Genomic DNA, 23,472 nt, shown 5'->3' with positions numbered 1-23,472 from the left:
GTGAGAATTTAGCCATTTGTATTTATCTGAGCTTCTCATAAATATGTACAGTTCAGTTAAGCTTCACTGTAGAATTTCCAAAGCAACAACCCAGTCAGACAAATTGTTCCACACAATTGAAATAGTTTATTACATTTTTATTTTTTCTACTTTTGTGCTAATTATATTCTTATGTTAAATCACAATTGTTAAACTCTTCTGTTAAGAATTAACAATTAACAACGTATTTCCTGGCATATGCTGGTGTTATTAAACCTGATTCTGATATTGATATGGGAGACCAACCACCGGTCACCTGATCCCAGTTACTGCAGACCGTAATGTGAGATTGAAGCATTTCCCAGATATTTGCTTTCCACAGAAATGACAACAGTTCAGTTTCCTTCTGAGGTTCCAGAGCAGAAGCTCAGTCTGTCTAATATTTCCACACAGTTAAAATGGGGAATCCGTTTATTATCATCACGTACTGAGCTACAGTGAAAATCTTGCCTGATGTACCATCCACACAGATCGATACATTACGATGGTACATTGAGCTGATATACAACAAAAAATAACTAACAAAGCATTATGGCTGCAGAGAAAGTGCAGTACAGATAGACAAATGTTGCAGGGTCACGTCGAGTTACATTGTGAGTTTGAGTCCATTTTATCATTCATTTGGCTTATAACTGCAGACAGGAAGCCATCCTTCAGCCTGGTGTTACACACTTTAAAGCTTTTGTATCTCTCCGCCAATGTGAGAGCGGGTTTGGAGCAAGAATGTCCAGGTTGTGAGGTTTTTTTTGTGTATATGGCCTGCTTTTCCGAGGGAGGGGAAGTGTAGGGAGAGTCCATGGAGTGGAGGCTTCTTTCTCTGATGTTCTCTGCTCTCCAAAGTTCTTTGCAGTTCCTTGCAGTCATGGGCGGAGCAGTAGCCATACAAAGGCATGAAGTATCCACAAGGAGCTCAGAGACCTCGGCCTTCACCCTGTCTTTTGTAGCTGAATCCTGGATTTCCTGTCAGATCTCCTGTCAAGGCTCGGTCCAAACAATCTTTTCACCCTTCTTCAGATTAGTCAGAGGAAGAGCGATAGCAGCAAAGTTCTTACAGAACTTACGATAATATCCATCCATTCCCAGAAACCTTCTAAGAGCCTTCTTAGCAGTCAGAATAGGAATTTAAGAAATTGCCTGGACTTTTGCCCGAACAGGAGCCAACTTGCATTGACCAAGACAGGTCAGAATGGCATGGCCAAATTCACTCTTAGCTAAGTTAACTGTAAGGCTGGCCTGGGAAAACCTGTCAAACAGTTTTTCTACTGCAGAGATATGCTCTTCCCAAGTGTCACCCCCTGTGACTAAGTCATCAATATAGGCATCTGTGTGTTCTAACCCTCGAATTACAGAATCATTCATTTTCCGGAATGTTCCTGGACCAGTTTTCATTCCAAACAGCAAAACATTGTATTCATACAAACCAGATGGTATCACAAATGCAGAATTTCTTTCTACCTCTGTCTGTCAATGGAACACACCAATATCCCGTAAACAGATCAATCTTTGTAAGAAACTCAGCTTTTCCAACCTTATCGATGCAATCATCAACCCTAGGGATAGAATAGGCATCTGTTTTTGTTACTGTATTTGCCTTCCTATAATCAGTGCAAAATCTAACACTATCATCAGGTTTGGGCACAATTATGCAGGGTGAGCTCCAATCTGATGCTGAAGGACTAATAATACCATTTTCCAGCATATTCTCAATTTTTTGCTCAGCCTATTTACACTTTTCAACGTTCATGCGATATGGGTGTAGTTTAATCGGTTTCACCAATATCTACATCATGTACTGCGACCGTGGTTTCCTTGGGAATATCCGGAAATAAATCTTTAAACTGCAGAATTAATTCCTTCAGCTGTTGTTGTTGCTTTGGCTGCAGATGAGCCAACCTGTTATCAATGTTTTCTGGAACAACCGAGTTCATTGGCCTAACTGGGACAATGTTTGGCTTGTGAAAAGTCTCAGACGAGTCAACTGCTTCATTCTCAGGGTTACCAGATTCATATGTTTTGACAACAACACTCACAGATGGTGCCTACTTGTCAAAATAAGGCTTTATTATATTTATCTGTACCACCTGTGTTAGTTTACATCGGTCGGGTGTTTTGATAACATAATTCACATTATTAATTTGAGAGACTATTTCATACGGTCCATTGAGTTTTGCCTTAAGTGGATTTGTCAGCATTGGAGATAAGGTAAGCACCTTATCCCCCACCTGGTATTTTCTTTCGCAAGCCCACTTATCAAACCAACACTTCATTTTGTTTTGAGAAATCTTTAAGTTTTGTCTCGCTAGACTACAGGCCTGGAGTAGTTCATTGTTGAACTTCAAAACTTAGTCTAACAAGTTATCATGCACATCCCCATCAATTCACTGTTCCTTTAACAAGGTCAAAGCTCCCCTCACTCTATGACCAAATACAAAATTCAAATGGACTAAAGCCCAGTGATTCCTGTACCAACTCTCTTACTGCGAACAAAAGCAAATATATTCCTTCATCTCAGTCTTTTCCATTTTCAACGCAGTATGTCTTTTTTTGGCGTGTGCGTGCGTGCATCCGATGATGTATTTTTCAAGCCTTTCCAAGGCACGGAGCGAGAGAGAGAGAGAGACAGTGTGGAACACATTGTGTCTTAATCATTGTTTTGAGGGTAGAATAAAATCTTTCTAGAACCCATCGTAATTCTGGATGTTACGCAGATGATGTAATTTGCTTAGCTCCCAGTACATAAAATACCTGCTGAAATAATCTAGATGTAAAATTGCTTCCTTGGTCAGACTGGATTTCTATAGGCAAATCAATAAAGTAAAAAAAAAACTTGGTAAGAGCCTTCGCCACAGTTTTAGCTTTAATATTTCTGAGAGGTATTGCCTCTGGGAATCTGAATGCAGTACACATAATAGTTAGCAGATACTGATGGCCAGCTTTAGTCTTTGGCAATGGGCCAACACAATCCACTATAAATTTTGAAAAGGGTTCACCAAATGCAGTTAAATATAGCCTGCAGTGGGGCACTGTGGAGACCTGATTAGGTTTACCGTCAACTTGACTAATGTGACAGGTTCTGCAAAAGGTCACAATATCTTTCCTCAGATTAGGCCAGTAGAATTATTACATAATCCTGTTTACAGTTTTATTCACTCCAAAATGGCCACCTGAGGGCAGACTGTGGGCCAAAGTTAAAATTTCAGTCCTATAAACTTTAGGAACTACACCTTGGTGAACAATTGCCCATGCCTCACTCGCTGGTATAGCAGGTGGCCTCCACTTCCTCATTATCACTCCATCCTTGTGATAATACCCTACTGGCACTTTCTTGATCTCATCATCTGAGAAAGCTGTTTCTTTTAAAGCTTCAAACTCAGGGTCTTGGTTCTGTTCTGCGATAAACTCGTCTGCGTCGGCAGACATTTTAGCCATACTTCGAGTTCCTGCGCAGGAAGGATAAATGTTAAAATCCATCTGTGGGTCGTCAGTGGTTGGGTTAGTTGTTAACTGCACTGCAGGAACAACTTTACCATCTGCCAGGTCATTCACTAACAGCAAAGTAACATCTTCCTCTGGTAAACTGGAGCATACTCCGATCTTAACAGGTCCTGAAACCAACCCTGAGAGTAAAGTTACCTTGTGCAATGGCACGGAAACCATGTCGCCCCCAATGACTTTAATAAGATTTACCTCACCAGTGTTAGTCTCATCACCAAACTTTAGAACGCTGTCTGATATAAGTGACTGAGAAGCCCCAGTAACTCGAAGAATTTTCACTGGTACCGGGGTTGACCCTTCCTTTAATAATACAAACCCATCTGACATAAAATGATCGAATCCTTTCTTAACTCGGTCAGACCTCTCAGACCTTAACTGAGCCTGAAACAGAATGTTCAGAACCCTGTGGGTTGATAGGTGCTTCAACATACTGAACACAGGCATTTGGGAATGAATCCTTCTCCTTTTTCTTCTTCAGGATGGAACAATTAGCCGTAATATAACCAGCTTTCTTACAATAGTAACAAGTGAGACCAGAATATTTCTCCTTCAACTGCTTCCCTTCATCCTTACTCTTGTCACTAGTCCCAGCTTTAATTTCTGGTTTACCCTGGTGATCCCTGCTACTCTTTTGGAAGCTCTTATTTGGGATAATCTTAACCTTATGAGTAAAAACAAACTCATTTGCTATTCTATCAGACTCCTGCAAAGCGGCAGCATCCTATTCATCTAAATAGGTCTTTATGTAATCAGGAATGCACCTTTTGAATTCTTCAATTAAAAGCATCACTTTCAAGCTGTTACAATCATCATTTATATTTTTACATGTGTACCGGCGGTCAAAACACAGAAACTTCTCATCAGACTTCCATATAAGTCTGTTTCACAGATTTCCTCAAATTTCCAAACTTTTGCCTGCATGATTCTGGGAAGAACTCGTAAGCTTTGAGAACAGACTGTTTCACTATGTCATAATCAGCTGCTTCATCAACTGTCAAAGCAGAATAGGCTTGCTGAGCCTTCCCCTTAATTACACTTCGTAAGAGAAAGGGCCAACCCTCTTTTGGCAACTTTAAACTTTCAGCAACCTTCTCAAAATGCTGAAAGTATATATCAACCTCTACCTCGTCAAATGAAGGTACCAATTTAACTTCCCGACTGGCCTTAAACTTATCACTAGAGCCTAACGCTAAACCCCTTTGCTGCAATCTCTCTATCTTTTCCAGCTCAAACAACCTCTGTCTTTCTGCTTCCTCCCTCTGTTTTTCTGCCTCCCTAGCCTTAAACTGCCTCTGCCTTCCGCAGCCTTTATCTTTAATTTTTCTCACTTCTACTGGAGCACAAGCTCACAAGGTTTACTTTCAGGAAACACCTCCAACTCCTCCACTTTAAACACACCCTCAGAAACATAATGTTCAGCTATTATCCTCTGCATCTGTGCCCTCCCTATTGTCGATTTCACTTTAGAAAGTTTTAACCTTCTAGCAAGACTCAACATCTCAATCCTTCTGGCGTCCTCTAATACCTCAGAGGTTGTCGCTTCCTGACGTCTATCAACATCCATTGCTGCTGATATTCCACACACAAATAAATCAAAGGGACTTCCTCAATGAAATCGATAATTAATGACAAAACTGTTAATATCTCGGACGCAGGCCCAATTTTGTTATGAATCATAACACTTTAGAAATGAACCAGCAGCAATAGACTACACCTGGAGTCTGTTTTTTGAAGTTAAAACTGTCTTTATTAGAATCTACTTATAATATAGTAACAAGCAAGATAAACAAAAGACATATTGTTATGTGTAAATATAACTCCAAAACAATTGAGCTCGGGAGAATCAAGGCATGTAGTCTTGAGATGGCAAAGTATAAAAGTTCAGTTCAACCATGGAATAGCTGATGAGAGAGATATTTGTAATCTAATGTTGAGAGAAGGCAATTATGTCGAATTGCACAGGTTTGATGGCGGTAAAACGAGAAAACAGTTGCTGTAGATTTTATCCGTCTTCGTTCCAAATCCACATACGAATTATCACCGAAAGTGACTTGTCACAAAGGGTATTGTCTTCAAGTGAATTACCCCACCACACCCAGGCAAGGGTTAACACATCAGTGGTCTTCACAGGATACCCCAAATCAGATCCACTCCTATGGATCAAACGAGGTGACAACCACACATTTGGTGTACGCTGAATCAATAATTAACCCACCCTTATGGGCATAGGAAAGTTGCAATCAGTGACCCTTGGCCACTAGTTCCCTGGTTAGGATCCTATTTTTCCTCCTTCGTCTCCGTCTGACCCTGAGTGTCTGCGTTCTTGGTTAAAACTAAACAAACCGCGAGCGATGCAAACAAGCTGCAAGTCAGACTGATTTGCCTTCTTAATCTCTCTCTCTCTCTCTCTCTTAAAATGACAGTCTACAGCAATCAAAACCTAGGGAATCGTAACAACGGCCACTCCCCTGTGTGAACTGACTGGTGTGCCAGTAGTTGGGATGACTGAGTGAATCTCTTCCCACAGTCTGAGCAGGTGAATGGCCTCTCTCCAGTGTGAACTTGCTGATGTCTCTGTAGATGAGATGACTGAGTGAATGTCTTCCCACAGTCTGAACAGGTGACTGGCCTGTCTCCAGCCTGAACTTGCTGATGTACCTTCAGATGCGATGATTTAGTGAATCCTTTCCCACAGTCTGAGCAGAGGAATGGCCTCTCCCCAGTGTGAACTGATTGGTGCCGCTGTAGGTGAGATGCCAGTGAGAATCCCTTCCCACATTCTGAGCAGGTGAATGGCTTTTCTCCAGTGTGAACTAACTGGTGTGCCAGTAATTGAGATGACCGAGTGAATCTCTTCCCACACTCTGAGCAGGTGAAGGCCTCTCTCCAGTGTGAACTCGCTGATGACTCTGTAGTGTGGATGACTGTGTGAATCCCTTCCCACAGACTGAGCAGCTGAATCGCCTCTCTCCAGTGTGAATTTGCTGATGACTCGGCAGATTGGATGACTGAGTGAATCCCTTCCCACAGACTGAGCAAGTGAACGGCTTTTCCCCAGTGTGAACTCACTGGTGTGCCATTAGGTCAGATGACTGAGTGCATTCTTTCCCAGAAATTCAGCAGATGACAGCCTCTGCCCGGTGTGAACTGACTGTTGTGTCCACAGGTGGGAAGACTGACTGAATCCTTTCTCACACACAGAACAGGTGAATGGCCTTGCCCAGTGTGAACTTACCTTCAGTTGAGATGACCGAGTGAATCCATTCCCACTGTCTGAGCAGGTGAACGGCCTTTCTCCTGTGTAAAATGACGGGCATGCCAGTTGGTCAAATGCACGAGTGAATCCCTCCAAACAGTCTGAGCAAGAAGGATGGTCGATTGAATCTCTTGCTCCACTTCTTAAATATCTAGACAGAGACAGCAAAACTGGCATGCCGTGTTTGAGATCCCTGGAGACAAATTCCTTCTCATTTTTAACCTGTAAAAAGATTTACAAAATACATCAATGGGTGTAGGACAACATTTCAAGTGAGATTACTTGAGTTGACAAGTTTTGATCATCCAATTTACTATCTCACCTTGAATGCTGAATGACTGAATCTTCTTGACCAAACTCCCTTATGAGACTTTGTCAAGTGCCTTGCTAAAGTCCATGTAGAGAACATCCACTGCCTTGACCTCCCCATCTATTTTGATTCCACATATGGATTACCATTCTGATCTTGCAGAGGATTATTTTTTTCCCATGTAATCTTTTTTACACTTAACATATCTGCAGATTCCCTGAGGATTCTCCTTCACCTTGTCTGCTGGGGCAACCTCATGCCTTCTTTTATTTCTTTCATAAGTGTTCACTTGAATTTCCTGTATTTCATAAGTACCCCATTTGTTCCTATCTGCCTGTACCTGGTATGTGTCTCCTTTTTTTTTTTGATCTGGGAGAGGAAAGCCAAAGGGGTGATAGAGCTGCATGCTGGGAGGTGGGGGTAAGGGGGGGGGGGGGTTAAACGAAAGTTGCAGGGGGAATGGGAGCCTCAATAACTGAACAGAGAGTGGAGTGTTTGTGGACATAGTTGTTGTTCAGTCCTCAAAGTCAGGAATGAAAAAGTTGAGGATGATGCAGTGAATATGCTGAGCCCTGTATATTTCAATACAAGGAGCATTGTAGGAAAGGTGGATGTGTTCAGGGCATGGATCAACACCTGGAATTAAGATACTAGGATCTGGCAACTGTGGATTGGGACAGTCTGCCTTATGGCAAAGGTATAGGCAGGCAGAGTCTTATGGAGTATAAGAAATGCAAGAGAACACATAAGAAATAAACCAGGATGCCTAAAAGAAGGCATAAGGTTGCCCTCACAGAAAAGATGAAGGATAATTCTCTGAGATTCTAGAGATAGATTAAAAGCAAAAGGATTGCAAGGCACAAAGTTGGTCCTCTGGAAGACCCGAAAGGCAACCCATGTGTGGAACCAAAGCAGATGCAGGATATCTTAATTCTTAAATATTTTTCCATCTCTCTTTACTCAGGAGATGGACAAAGAGTCTATGGGAGTGTGGAAAAGTGGCATTAAAATCGTGGACCCTATACAGATTAAAGAAGAGTAGTTACTTCACTGTTCAAAATAAAAGATAGAAATCTACAGCATATTCCAGACCATTCAGCCTAAAATGTTGTGCCAACCATGTAACCTACTCTAGTAATTGCCTAGAATTTCCCTAGCACACAGCCCTCTGTTTTTCTAAGCTCCATGTACCTATCTAAGAGGCTGTTAAAAGACTCCATTGTATCTGTCTGGACCACCGCTGCTGGCAGTGCATTCCACGCACGCACCACTCTCTGTGTAAAAATCTTACCCCTGACATCCCTCAGTATCTATTTCCAAGCACCTTCAAACTATGCCCCCTCGTGTTAGCCATTTCAACCCTGGGAAGAAACCTCTGGCTATCCACACGCTCAATGCCCCTCATCATTTTATACACCTAAAAAAGGCTCTAAACATAAAGAAGGAAATTATACATTGGATTGGAGATTTGTTAGAAGCATAGAAAATTATGAGAGTATAGATAGGTTAAATGCAAGCTGCTTTTTCCACAGAGGTTGGGTGGGACGACAACCAGAGGTCATGGGTAAGTGGGGAATGTGAAAATTTAACGGGAACATGTGGAAAAGCTCTTTACTGAAATGGTTGTGAGAGTGTGGAATGAGATGCCAGAACAAGTGGTCAATATGAGCTCGGTTTTACCATTTAAAAGAAGTTTGGATGGGAGCCTGGATGGTAGCGGTATGAAGGGCGATGGTCCCAGTGCAGGTAGTTGCATTGGACAGCTTAAATGTTTTTTTCAGCATTGACTAGATGGGCCAAATAGCCCATTTCCGTACTGAACTTCTCCATGTTTCTATGGCAGAGAAGCTGGCCAAACTTCTTTGGAAGGGAAAGATAGGAGTGACAACGGAGCAACAATGGCTGGAGTTTCTGGGAGCAATTCGGGAGCTGAGTGATAGACACAGAAGTGGAAATATTAGAAAGACAGGAGCACACAACCGTGGCTAAAATGAGAAGCTAAAGCCAGCATAAAGCCAGAGAGAGGGCACATAATAGAGCAAAAACTTGTAGAAACCAACAGCAGACAACTAAAAAAACTCAGATGAGCTCAGTGCGTGGAATCCTGATATTGTAGTCATTAATGGGTCTTGGTAGCACTCAACAGTCTGAGGGATTTAGAGGAACAAAATATCTGGGGCCTCGATATCTCTTGAAAACCAAGGTTCCCTGTACCAGTTATCACTCAACTTTTATTTTGGCAGGCACATACAAACTCTACACCCTCAAAATTTCACTTCTGAAGGCCTCCCACTTACAAGTACTCCGTTGCCAGGGAACAGCCTGTCCCAAGCCACACTTGTTAGATCCTTTCGCATACCATCAAAATTGACCTTCTCCAATTTAGAATCTCATCCTGTGGTCCAGACCTCTCTTTTTCCGTCTTCATGTTGAATCTCATACCATTATGATCACTAAATTCTGTCAAGAGCCTTGGATCATTTCCTAACAGCTTATTGCACACTTCTACATCGGGAATTTTACATACTGATTAAGGGCACTTTTGGCAAACTTTACCCCATCTGGTACTTTTACAGTATGGGAGTCCCAGTCAATATATGTAAAGTTAATATCAGTTACTGAATCAACCTACGTTTATTGACATGGTCTAAAATCTATCTACAACTTTGTTCCTCTAAATCCCTCAGACTGTTGGGTGTAAACAAGTCCCAATAATGGCTACAATATCATAATTCCCTGTCCTGAGCTGATCGGGCTTTCCTACGATGCTTCTTGCATTGTGATATACACAGCTCAGCACATTCATCGCACCAGGCTCAACCATTTGATGCTGACTCAATCTGAGGTCTGAACAACATCTGACTGGTGTCAAGAAAACAAACTCTCCCTCATTGTCACAAAAACAAAGGAGCTGATTCTGGACTACAGGAGGAATGGAGACAGGCTAACCCCTATTGACATTAATCAATCTGTGGTTAAGAAGGTGAGGAGCTTTAGGTTCCTTGGCATAAACACCACTGAGGATATCACATGGTGCCCTGACGAAGTGTCTCGGCCAGAAACATCGACAGTGCTTCTTCCTATAGATGCTACCTGGCCTGCTGTGTTCCACCAGCATTTTGTGTGTGTTGCTTGAATTTCCAGCATCTGCAGATTTCCTCATGTATATGTACCGGCTGTGTTGTGGAAAAAGCACAACAGCACCTCTTTCACCGCAGACGGCTGAAGAAGTTTGGGATGGGGTCCCAAATACAAAGAACTTTCTACAGGAACACAACTGAGAGCATCCTGACTGGCTGCATCACTGCCTGGTATGGGAACTGTACTTCCCTTAATTGCAGGAACCTGCAGAGAGTGATGCGGACAACCCAGAACATCTGTAGATGTGAACTTCCCACTATTCAGGACATTTACAGAGACAGGTGTGTAAAAAGGGCCCAAAAGATATTGGGGAACAAATTCAACACAACCATAAACTGTTCCTGCTGCTACCATGCAGGAAACGGTACCACAGCAAAAGGACCAACAGGCTCCTGGACATCATCTTCTACCAGGCCATCAGACTGATTAATTCATGCTAATACAATTGCATTTGTATGTTATATTAACTGTCCTATGTACAAACTATTTATCATAAATGACTATATATTACACATTGCACATTTAGACGGAGACGTAATGTATAGGGAGGATCGATGTAATAAAGTCAATTCAATTCAATTCACCCTCTCCACTATCTGTTCTGTCATTCTGGCTCCCATTCCCCCCTACAACTTATTTTAACCACATTACCCCTCACCCCCCACCCTACCATTACCACTGGAATATTAGTCCCCTCTTGTTCTGTTCCCCTAACTAACGAATCCCCTATCACCCCTTTGACTTTCCTCTGCCAGGTAATCCCCCCCAACAGTTTCTAAAGTGGTCCACCTGTTGTTTTTTGGGGATGGCCACAAGAGTACTCTGCGATGGCTATTTAACCTCATTCCCCTTCCTGACTCTCATCCCGTTTCCTGTGTCCTGCACCTTGGGTGTAACTCACCTCTCTTCATGTCATATCTATCACCCCCTCCAACTCCCGGATGATCCAGAATTCATCCATTTCTAGCTCCAACTCCTTAAATTGCAGCTGGACACACATCTTGTAGGTGAGGGCATCAGAGACACTGGATGTCTCCCCACCCTCCCACCAGTGTCCCCTCAAATTTCTAATGACCATTGTGCACATAAATCATGTAATGTGCATTCTTTCACCCAGTGACAACATGTGCACAGTGAATTTTATCTGGAGAGGTAGGAACTTGGATCTCCTTTGGGTTCGATCGAGTTCATCTGCACTCTCACAGAACCTATGTAGCAGGCCTGTAATGGGTAATGAAGGATTTGCACATTGCCTATATGTGGTTTGCCTGCTAAATTACACTTTAAAAAGACAGATTTCCAAATATCACTCCACTTCTTCCCACTTGTAAATTCTCCAGCAACTTTTGCATCGCCACAATACACACATCAGTTTCTGTATTGTACATAAAGATTCCCCCTGAACCCTCCCCCAGGTGACTGACAGTGGTGAACTCAGTGATGGCAATGCCAATGAATATGAAGGGAATGGCAGTAGTTTGTCTCATTGGAGTCTGGCACATTTGCGATGTGAAAGCTACTTGTTGCCCAAGGACAAAGGTTTTTGATGTCATTATCTTCCCAGACAGAATGGGTCAAAACATGTCGTCACGGGCAGAAAAGTCCAGAACAAACGGAGTTAGCTCAAGCAACACACACAAAATGCCGGAGGAACTCAGCAGGCCAGGCAGCATCTAGGGAAAAGTGTACGAATGCTGAGTTTCTGGTGATTTTCTCAACTGGTTATGTAAAAGACCCGAATTTGTTCCCTTTCTCCGAGTTCCTAATCCTTGTATTTAGATAGCTGGAGCTCAGCTCTGTCTGAGAGATCCATCGGGTCCCATTCCCTCAACAGTCGGTGTACGGATCGTGGGGCTGAGAGACGGGGAGGTGAGCAGGACTGTCCCGGGATTGCGGGGTGCGGTGTCGGAAGGTCACAGCAATGGTCCCTCAGTCGGTGTTTAGGACAGTCGCCCGGAGATAATCACTTAACTGAGTCCGATCCAGAAGCCGTGCTCCCGAGGCCTTTCGTGAACTGCGCGCATGCGTGATATTCGCAAACGTCATCAATCTTGACGCCTGCGCATGTGATCGATGCTTCAGCGCCAGCGAAATTTTTAATGCAGGGCATTATCGGTAATCAAGGTGCCGTTAAAAGTTTCTGCAAGCTCCGGTTCCATCTCCAAACCTCAGTTTTTTTTTGTATATAGAAAACTCAGGAGCTGTTTTAACGCAGAAAGCGGCTCCCATAAACAATATACTCACTATCAAAGTGTATCTAATGCCCAAGTCCAATCCACAAAGGCAGATATAAAACACAGGAGATTCTGCAGTTGCTGGAAATACAGAGACGCACATACACACACAATGATGGAGGAACTCTGCAGTTCAGGCAGCAACTAAGCAGAGGATTACAAAAACAGCAAAGGGAAAAACAGAGAGCTGAGAATACTCTGCCGCCGACCCGAGGGTGCGGCAAATCCCGTACCACCATGGCCGGCATCTGACGGCCCAGTCCTGCCCGGAATGTCCACTGGAATTCTGAATAAAGGACAGGATCCAAAATATCCCTGGTTCTTCCGGACCACATCCCTCCCATACTAGTGAAATGATCCTCGGTGGTGAGGGGCGGAGGGAGAGGCATGTGTGGCTTCCGATTCGGGGCCAAGTAGGGACAACGTAAAAGTTTAAATCCCCATACATGTAAGGCGGGATGAATTTTTAGAGAACGGGGAAGATGTGATGTGTATGTTGCCGGGGCAGTTTCCCTCATGACTTTAGAGAGACGGATAAAGCGAGGGGCTAGTTTCCGCCATTCCAGGTTGAGTGGACGATCTTTACTTGAACAAAGACCCGCTTGTCAATATTGAAAGAGGAGCCAAGCCGCCTGTGTCTGTTGGCCTTGGCCCGCAGCCCGGCTGAACTTCCTTTCCGAGTCTCTGTCCTTGAGACACCTTTGAACAAATTACTCGGCGGAGGGGACCCCGACATCTAATTCCTGAACAGGAGACTGAGCGGGCAGAAACTCAATTTGACATTCGAATGGGGTCATAGCCAGCGGTGAATGCTGAAGGGTATTGTGGGCGGACTCGGCCCGGATTAAATAGTCACTCCAAGAGGACAGATTCCCGGACAGAAGGGCTCGCTCTAGGTCCGGGTCCGTCCTCTCAGCCTGCCCATTATTCTGAGGGTGGAACACCCACTGGCACAAGCTGATGGGGAGGATCAGAGACATTGCCGGGTGTTGGTGGCGAAGAGGAAGATTCAGAGGGAGGGTTCAGTGAGGGGGGGGGTGTGTTCTTTGGATGTGTGTAAAACGTGTGCGGTGGGTGTCGGTGATTTCAATGCGAAGGGCCTGTGCTGATGGAATGGACTCGGGGGGTTTCTGTGTAGGAGGACCGGGCTCATGCGGACAGGTTATTGGAGGAGACGTGTGTTTACTGGGAGGTGTGTTTAATGAGCAGGCGAGCTGAGTGGGAACGGTCTCTGGTGGAGGGATGTGGGTACAGCCCCTCCGGAAGGCGCTGGGTGATTGGAAGAGGTTAGAGGAGGAGTTGTGGTGACTGTGGGGGCTGAGAGATTCCGAAGGTCAGTATCTGTAGCTACTTGGAGAGACGCGTAGTCAGTGTGAGATTGTCGCGCAAGAGGCGTGTTTTATTATCGGGAGTCACGATCTTCAGTATTTTATTTCACCTGCTATATTTCCCATTAACCTTCCTGTATCTCGCGGTTATGTCCTCCCAAAGTTTTCCCGCTCTCCATTAGTGATTATAAAAATTTGGAAATGCTACTGACATCTGAGGAAGTCCAGTGTGAATCCTTCACCGGTCCGGAGAAGCAGCAACATTTCAGGGCTTGATTCTGCAGAGTCGCTCTCCCCGTTATTGCACGATATAAAATCTCCATGGCAACCCGATTATCCAACAGCTTTTGGGAGTCAGTAACTGCCCCATTGCATTAGCTTACGCATCTTCTGCTTCACTGAAGGGTTCCCCCGTGTTACTAAGAAGCGATTATTTTTAACAACTTCGTTCTAATGTATCGCAATTGTCCGAGTGAATGCAATTGAGCCCCTTCCCCGCATCTCCATCCTCTGTGTGGAATGTGTTTTGACTCCCGGTCAGATTCTTCGAGACACATTGACTGTATTCTTCTGGTATCGACCGTCCACAGTCCTTACACCCACTCTGACTCTGCCTTCCAAATTCTCAATCATCCCGGCAGACTCCACACATCATCTCTCTTCTAAGGATAATTTATTGTAAGTTCTACTCTCCAAATCGTCCATATAACTGAAAGCCAACGTTCTTAGCATTTGACTCTGTCCTTCAAAACTTCTATATCATCCCGGCAGATTCCATCACAACCTCCCGTCTTCCAAGGATAATCTAACCCCTCTCGCCAAATCACCCGTATCACTGATAGCAAACACTCTTAGCAATTATGTTGCAAGTTTATCGTTTGATTGTCTCGATAAGAAGACAACATAAATAATAAAAATTAACACTGTGATTGACCTTACTGAAGCAAAATTGCCGGGCACACATTAGTCCGACTGAAGATAGTATCTAAGATGAAAACCAGGCAGCTTCATAATAATAAATGACTCGTGACTGCCCCCTACAGGAATAGGTGGAGTAACGCATTCCATTTCGTCCAGTGTGATCACATGACATTGTTTTATCACATCCATTTCATGCCTTATTCCTCAGCAGACCAGCAAGAGCTCCCGGCCCGGAACGTCGACTGTACTCTTTCCCATAGATGCTGACTGGCCTGCTGAGTTCCTCCAGAATTCTGTGTGTGGAACCTGTAATTCGACAAGAAGTGCATCAGCTGCACGAACTTCCTTCTAAAACCTTCACTCCACGGAATATAAACATCGAGAAATCGCCATTGACCGCGGTATTCGTGAAATATGGTGGAAATGCTTTCCCGCCATACAGTCAGCATGGAGCGTGGGGAATGCATTCATAGCCTAAGAACGTTGCTGGAACTTTGAATTCGGTTAAACTAATCAATAGAATAAAGTCCCGCCTCTCACTTTGTCTGGGAAGTTAGTCCCATAGTGACACGCGGTTATACATTTCATTTGGTTCACGTTTGTAAAACTACCGTCCGGCCTGTTCCTGACCAACAACAACGAGACCGCTCTCACTGCCGACTGACATGTACAAGCAATTTATTCCGTTCATTTACAACTGATATTTGTGGCTGTTGCCGACTGTGTCAGCGATCCTGCTCCACACGATAGGGGAAATGTGTGAAGGGGTTAACCGATGGCATTGGAGAGCGAGGGGCTGGAAACGGAACTGCAGGAGAGCGAGCAACTCCGGAAAATTTGGATTTAACTCATTTCCTCTGTCCACAATGCCGGTTATGAGATCAGATCTCCATTGCTTTTAATTATTCTTCTACATTCTTCAGGTTTTATCTACCGTCCGTTTTAATCTCGGAAAACACTGTAATAAAATGAGTTTACATTTATTGGAATCGCACTGACATTCCCTAATTCCGAACATTACACCTACGGATAAACTCAGAGAGCGCGGCTGCATCACCACTGAACGATCCTTTGCTCTAATTGTGTAACATTGAATGCGCTTTCTTCACTAAAAGACATTTAACCCCACTGGGCCGTTATACAGCACCATAACCGATTGTGTCCGGCTGATTTTACCGTCTGATCATGCAGGTAGAATCAGAAAAGGCACAGCGGGAGACCCAGCATCTTCCAGTAGCTTCGGCATTTCAGAATTATTTTCCTAAGCAATGAAAACACGGGGCACGACTTTGTCAGTCAGAGACAGATTACTCACGTCAGGAACGAAATACGCAAAGGAATAGGTCTGAATTTTAAATCAGTAATCAGACTCTGCCGGTACCTGCGAGTAGAAGTGAATTCAAGGTTTTGCTGCATATCAAGTTTAAAACATTCAAATGGGGATCACTGAACTGAACATACGGCAGCCCCACCCTTTCTGTAACTTTCCCTAGGAAAAAGTAACGGAAACAAAGAGGCACGACATGTGCAGGAATTTCGAGACAATTCTGATGTTTCAGTGATTAAAAACGACTTCTCATTGCCTTAACGCTTTATCAGTGATGCACCAATTGGGATTGCGCAGTATGTTTCCAGAAATCCCGAATCAGACGAAGGAGCAATTTCAATGGCGGGGACTCGATCGAGATATGAAGTCGCTCCGCTGATTGGGACGTTTCTCCCGAAAGTGTCTTTAAATGCTGCAAACCGGGCAGAGATCAAAATCAGCACGTCAGCTTTATATTGAGTTAATCCTGGGTAGGTAGTGTCAAAAATAGTTAATTCAACGCTCTTAATTAGATAATCTGTACTGTTCGTGCTTATTTTAATATACAGGCTGCCAACGTGTTAGTGGGACAAGGACAGACGTCTGAATTTCCGGACGTATCGCACTCTTTTGAAATTGGAGAATGATGACGAATATATTCAGTCCAGCAGGAAAACCAGACAGAAAGTCGCCAGATGATTCTGACTTTGAACTTGCATTTTAAAATCTAAGAACAGGCGTTGAAGGCTTGAGAAACCGGTCTGATGTGTCTTTGAATCAGAATAAATGTAATAAGGCCATAAAACCTTTGAAAAGAATTAGGCCATTCGGCCAGTCGAATCCGCTCCGCCATTACATTATGGTCGATTTATAATTAATTTTCTGCCTTCGCGCCCGTAACCTTTGACGCCCTCATTAACTAAGAAACTGTAACACTCCAGCTTAAATCCATCCAGTGTCTTGACCTGCACCGCCGACTGTGCCAATCGATTCACAGATTTAACGTGCGTGGCTAAAGGAAAAACTCTTAATCTGTGTTCTAAATTGACGTCTCCCAATTCTGTGTCCTCCCCTCCTAATCTCCCCCACTACTGGAAAATGCCTTTCCAAATCCACTCTATCGAGGCATTGCAACATTCGAAATGTTTCAATCAGATCCCGCCTCATTCTTCTGAATCCCCGCGAATACAGACTCGGAGCCGTCAATTCACAGCAATTGTTTACAACCCAGTTGCGTGCGACACGTGACACTGCAAAGAGGTCACAGTTCAATACCATCACAGGCCAACATCCCTAGGAAACAAAGAACCCCGAAATATATAAAGCAGGACATTAGCTTGAATGATCGGGACAGTAATAGCTCGAACTCAATGTGAATGTATACATTTTAGAATGAGTGTAAGGAACAAAGCGTAAGGTCTTTAAACTTGCTTCTAGTCGTTCCCCATGTTCGATATCATTACTGTGAAGGGCCGGTGCTGTAAACCTGCTATAGCAAGGACAGCCTGTATTTACTGTATGGAAATACTGTCAGGCCAATGGGAAATGTGTCCCGATGTGCTGTCAAATTGGAGAGAAGTTCGGCCGAACAAAATGATTTCTCATTCATATTGTGAGCTTCGATTTATGCTGCAAATACAGAGCTTCAGCCAGACAGAAAACAAAAGCAATAACCGTGCAGAAATATGCCAGTATAGCAGTAAACTGGAACATTCAATTTAGCGAAAACACCGATCGAGAGAGAGAGAGAGAGAATGAACGCTGTATGTCCAGCACTCTGCAAACGTTTAGGTAATACACACCTCGAGAATGGATATATGTGTTTTCAATATTAGATATCCGGGTGATTTAACCTGCAAGGTAAAATACATTGCTACGGGAGGGATGTAATCAAACGCTGTAATCAATAACGGGAAAGGAGAGTCTGAATGAAAGGCGATGCAGTCCTGCTGGGAAGAAATGTAATCACTGAGAACAACGTTTTCAGGGAGTTTAATTTATTACCATCCCTGTGGATCAAGTGTGGGATTACTTCCGATATTGGAACATTATTTGACGCGTTCTTCTGAGCGGTACAGACTTCTAAAAAAATTCGAAGCTGAGGTAATGGGGGAGAGCAGAAGAGCTTTCACCTGCTCTCTGAATCTGGTCTGGGTCACTCCGTAGATAAATGTATTTGTGCAGCTGCTGAAATTCTGAATCACAGAACCCCAAAACTGTGCCTGAAAAAGTCGAATAGACATTTCCAGGTTTGTGTGGAGGCATCTCATGAGAATGAAGACCAGAGTGGTTGTCGCCCAACAGAGAAGGAAACTCGCCGACAGGCTGAAGAGCAGAATGATGGATTGTCTCCTACTCTCCATCTCCGGATCTCGCTGTTTCCCGAAATTTCCCCGTCCCTTCAGCCCCCTACGGACTCTGCTCGCCGCCAGTATCTGTCTGACGGTCAGAGCATTGAGGGTCAAAATGAGGAAGAAAGGAAGTAGCGGATTCAACAGACGGTCCACCCAATAAATCCCCTCAAACGATCCCGAGAAAAGAAGTACGGACCTATCGAAACAGACCCAGATACCCCTCACCAACAACGCCTTCCATGTATATGACATAAAATGGTATGTTCTTTAAAAAGAAACCGATCGATATTGCGCCAATCACCATACCCGCAATTTTGGGGATGCAGTAATTTGTTTTATATTGAGCGGAGCAAATGGCCACAAAGCGATCGAAATTGAAAGCGACAGTAAACAACACGGAACAGTCAACGGCCACGTGACACAGGACGTAGTGGGCAAGGCAGAACGGAGCGTTGTCCAGGAATCTGTGAAGTCTGTTTGCTTGACCTATTTGGTAGAACAGGACTTCGATAATCACCACCATTAGATCCGCCGCAGCCATCGCCACCTGGGAACGTGTGACACATTTGGAGAGACCGCAGTTTCCTCGGCTGAGAATGATGATTGCCACAAGGTTAACTACAGTGAGACAAAAAAGACCAAAAATAAGAATAAAGAAATGCAAACGTATTCTTTGTAGAAACACAGCCGTCAATTGTTCTCTTGAAATTAAATCTCTGCTGGACATTATCAGTGGAAGTAAAAAGATACTTTGTTTGTTTGAGCACCTGACCGCAGCATAAAGCGTTTTACAGGAGCGCATGCTCACGTTAATCTCTTCACGTTCACCGGTGCAGCAGCGATGAGCGAAGTCCAGGAATGATAGAGCACAGAAACGAGTCCTTTGGCCCAATATCTCCATGCTGACCGACATGGTCATCTGGTACCGTTGTCCGTGATTGGGTCAGATTCGTCAAACTGTCCATGTGTACTTTAAATATTGTTAACGACTCTGTTGCTCCCATTTCCTTTCTCAGGCTGTTCAATACACAGAGCAACTTCTATGTGAGGAAACGTCGCTGGGAATCCAGCTACATTTCTGCCCTCAATAAAATGCCCCTCGGCCGAACCTCTCCCTGTAACTCAACCCCGAGAGTCACTGCAGCATCTCTGTGAATACTGTCTGCACTCTTTTCAGCGGACTTCTGCCTTTCCTATAACAGGGCGACCCCTCAATAAAATGCCACTCGGCCGAACCTCTCCCTGTAACTCAACCCCGAGAGTCCCTGCAGCATCTTTGTGAATACTGTCTGCACTCTTTTCAGCGGACTTCTGCCTTTCCTATAACAGGGCGACCCCTCAATAAAATGCCACTCGGCCGAACCTCTCCCTGTAACTCAACCCCGAGAGTCCCTGCAGCATCTTTGTGAATACTGTCTGCACTCTTTTCAGCGGACTTCTGCCTTTCCTATAACAGGGCGACCCCTCAATAAAATGCCACTCGGCCGAACCTCTCCCTGTAACTCAACCCCGAGAGTCCCTGCAGCATCTTTGTGAATACTGTCTGCACTCTTTTCAGCGGACTTCTGCCTTTCCTATAACAGGGCGACCCCTCAATAAAATGCCACTCGGCCGAACCTCTCCCTGTAACTCAACCCCGAGAGTCCCTGCAGCATCTTTGTGAATACTGTCTGCACTCTTTTCAGCGGACTTCTGCCTTTCCTATAACAGGGCGACCCCTCAATAAAATGCCACTCGGCCGAACCTCTCCCTGTAACTCAATCCCGAGAGTCCCTGCAGCATCTTTGTGAATACTGTCTGCACTCTTTTCAGCGGACTTCTGCCTTTCCTATAACAGGGCGACCCCTCAATAAAATGCCACTCGGCCGAACCTCTCCCTGTAACTCAATCCCGAGAGTCCCTGCAGCATCTTTGTGAATACTGTCTGCACTCTTTTCAGCGGACTTCTGCCTTTCCTATAACAGGGCGACCAAGACTGTTCACAGAACTCCAAGCGCGGTATCTCCAAGGAGAGGGGTAGTGTAATTGAAGCGCATCTGCGCTTCTTTCCGAAAGTCCGAGTTACTATTCGATTGCAAGGTCAGATTCTGAAAACAAGATCTTGCACCGCAGCAAACTTCCCTCTGTTTTATTTTACTGCTTCGGGGACAAACCATTGCTCTGAGCAGAACATTGTTACCCGGTCTTAAAAGTGCATTTGTAATGTTTTTTTTTAAATCTGTAATATGCAAGTCAAACGATGACAAAACATAACACACAACACACATAAACACTGTCAGACAGTCACAATTGACAGGGAGGATGCAACAGTGAAATGTTCTGACGGGACGGCGATGCTGGTTTCTGAACAGTGAGCGACCGACTTCCATTCTGTCTTCATTGTGACCATTTGTGACAGTGTTGTAACTTGAAACAATGACAGTGCACGTACGCTGAAGCTAAAATGTTTCAATGTAAATGTGCTTAGTTTAGCGTTTAGCCATTTGTGGATTATATTCATTAATACAGTTAAATTCATCATTATATTACCAAAGACTTCGAAAGATTTTAGCATAATTTCAAAATGATGTTAACATGGTATAAAAGAAATTCCAGCTGCTTTTCCACAAATGCTATGTTCGCGGGGGAATTGCAATCATGGCGAGGCTGTGGTATGGAATTGATGACGGCGCAGTAAAAGAAGTCCTGATCCTTGGAGCCGGAATCGAACCAGCGACCTAAGGATGACTCCATTTCCTCTACAGTCCTCCGCTCTACCAACTGAGCTATCGAAGGAAAAGCGACACCAAGTTTCTCCACGTTGGCTCCTACCGACAATCATTATGCAGATTTCAGCCTGGCATCTGTCGACCGATGGCAAAAGCCTGCCTATGGCAACTATCTCGTCCTTCCAGCACTGGGGGCCACAGGCCACGGGATGACGCCTATCACCGCGCTTCTGACAATTCTAGGGACACTACGATTCCAACACAGCTCTTTGATCGTCCTCGCCCGTTCAAATCAAAGGTTACTCAGCTTTCTCTTTTCACCCAGTAACCAGGGCAATGTCCTTCTAACCACTCACCTGATTTCTGCCTGAATCGTCGCCTGCAGCTCATGCATTACTGAAACACCAGCTGCCAGCCAGCTTTTCCTCCTATCTGCTTTCAACGCAGCAAACCTACGACATTTTCTCCCGGCCCTTTGACTGAGACACTTCCCGCTCGCTCTGCGCCAACCGCATCTTTTGTGCATTCCAAGTTCAGGCATTTGGTGCGACGAATCCTCTGAACACAAAATGTCAATGGAGAATGCGAGCATCGATCTCGCTACCTCTCGCATGCTAAGCGAGCGCTCTACCATTTGAGCTAATTCCCCAGCACGTCGCGATAAGCTCCTATAATTTGCTCCGTTGGCAAACATCAGTGCATGCCTGCCACTGTTCACCGATGCACAATCAGCAGCTCACAGACAGGCACACACACTCACTCACTCACTCACTCACTCATCAGTAGCTGAGAGCGGCGTGAGGTCTCTGCTTCCGTATAAGTAATCGAAAGGTACTTACCCGGGATACCGACAATTACAATGACTGTGTAACAAATAGCCCTGTCTGGAAACATTGTTAATCCAAGGCTGTTCTTGGAATTTTGTCAATTTCTAAATGTCATAAAAGTTGTAAATAGCCAGTAAATAAACTCAAACAGTTATAACAAAGCCCAGAGAGCAAATTTCTTTCGCGCCTACTGGGTAAAACTCTTCACGGATCACACGTTGTTGAGAGTCCACCGCGTCTGGATGTTTCCGTCCTCAATGTAGCTGAAGCTCAGAATGACGTACTTTTATAGAAAAATCGGTCACCAATAATGAAAAAAACTTGTACAGTGACTGGTGCTAATTACCGCTAGCTAGCAAAAATATCTCTGCTCTGACGTACCGTAATGCCAGTGGGGAAATAACACGCCTGATTTCATTGAACTGAACGCAACACCTGTCATGAAGCCTCAAGTGACGGCCGATGCTGGGATCGCAACACCAGATGCGATGTTGTCAAACTACTCCGTGTAATGACAGGACATTATCTGCGCATCGCTGGTGACGACAGGAGTCTGTAATCCTGTGGGTGAGTCCACCTCATCAGCGCTGATTCCACTCTCACATTGCGAGTGGAGTCTCTGTCTTGTCACTTCCCTGTGATGACGCACCTTTCATGCGATTCACTGTCACTTTGCTTGCGGGGATTTATTTTTTACTGGACATTAACATGAATGATTTCTGGCGCAAACCCTCACTGTTTGCACTGTTACCGGAGTCAGTCGCAAACACAGATGTTGGCGAGTATGCGGCGCGAAATGCAAACCAATGACCCCAGCATTACCGACATGGTCCGCTGCTGTACAAGACAGAGAAAAACAGAAAATATTGTATCGACATCAGTTTTTTATGCAAATAAGTAGTAGTAACGATATTAAATATGATACAGAGTTACTAGATGATTTTCGAAGCTGGATTTCAGAAAGAAATTGATTTAGAGAAAAAGTGCGTATAAAGCTGCTAAACAGAGATGAACTGCGTAATGGGGCATAAATACACGGACACAGTAAAGCATCAGGATAATTAAACCGAGCTATCAGTTCAACCCCTACAACATCACTGGCCTTATGAATAAGTTTGTTGATTCTGTTGCTGTCTGCTACCCTCAGCCTGCTGCCCCAGCACACAACAGCAAACATGATAGCACTGGCCACCACAGACTCATAGAACGTCCTCAGCATCGTCCGGCAGATGTTAAAGGACCTCAGTCTCCTCAGGAACTAGAGACTGTTCTGACCCTTCTTGTAGACAGCCTCAGTGTTCTTTGATCAGTCCAGTTTATTGTCAATTCGTATCCCCAGGTATTTGTAATCCTTGGATGGAAACAGGGGTCACCGGTGCTTTAGCCCTCCTCAGCTCCACCACCAGCTCCTGAGTCATTTTCACATTAAGCTGCAGATGATTGTGTTCACACCATGTGACAAAGTTTCCCACCGTAGCCCTGTACTCAGCCTCATCTCCCTTGCTGATGCATCCAACTATGGCAGAGTCATCAGAAAACTTCTGAAGATGGCA

At 44.4% G+C, this 23,472-nt stretch overlaps 1 protein-coding gene and 1 non-coding gene across 2 annotated transcripts in view; one reads left to right on the top strand and one right to left on the bottom strand.

Annotated features, from left to right (window-relative positions):
• Nucleotides 1-23,472, top strand: part of LOC140721546 (NACHT, LRR and PYD domains-containing protein 3-like) — an 817,640-nt gene that overhangs the window by 193,333 nt on the left and 600,835 nt on the right. The gene's annotated exons all lie outside the window — the stretch shown is intronic.
• On the bottom strand, nucleotides 21,669-21,741 carry trnaa-agc (transfer RNA alanine (anticodon AGC)). Its single transcript has one exon. It is a non-coding gene; the product is annotated as a tRNA-Ala (tRNA).

Source organism: Hemitrygon akajei, unplaced genomic scaffold (assembly GCF_048418815.1).
Source record: "Hemitrygon akajei unplaced genomic scaffold, sHemAka1.3 Scf000057, whole genome shotgun sequence".
NCBI lineage: Eukaryota > Metazoa > Chordata > Chondrichthyes > Myliobatiformes > Dasyatidae > Hemitrygon > Hemitrygon akajei.
Note: the sequence above shows the minus strand (reverse complement) of the source record. Positions and strands in the feature narration are given on the sequence as shown.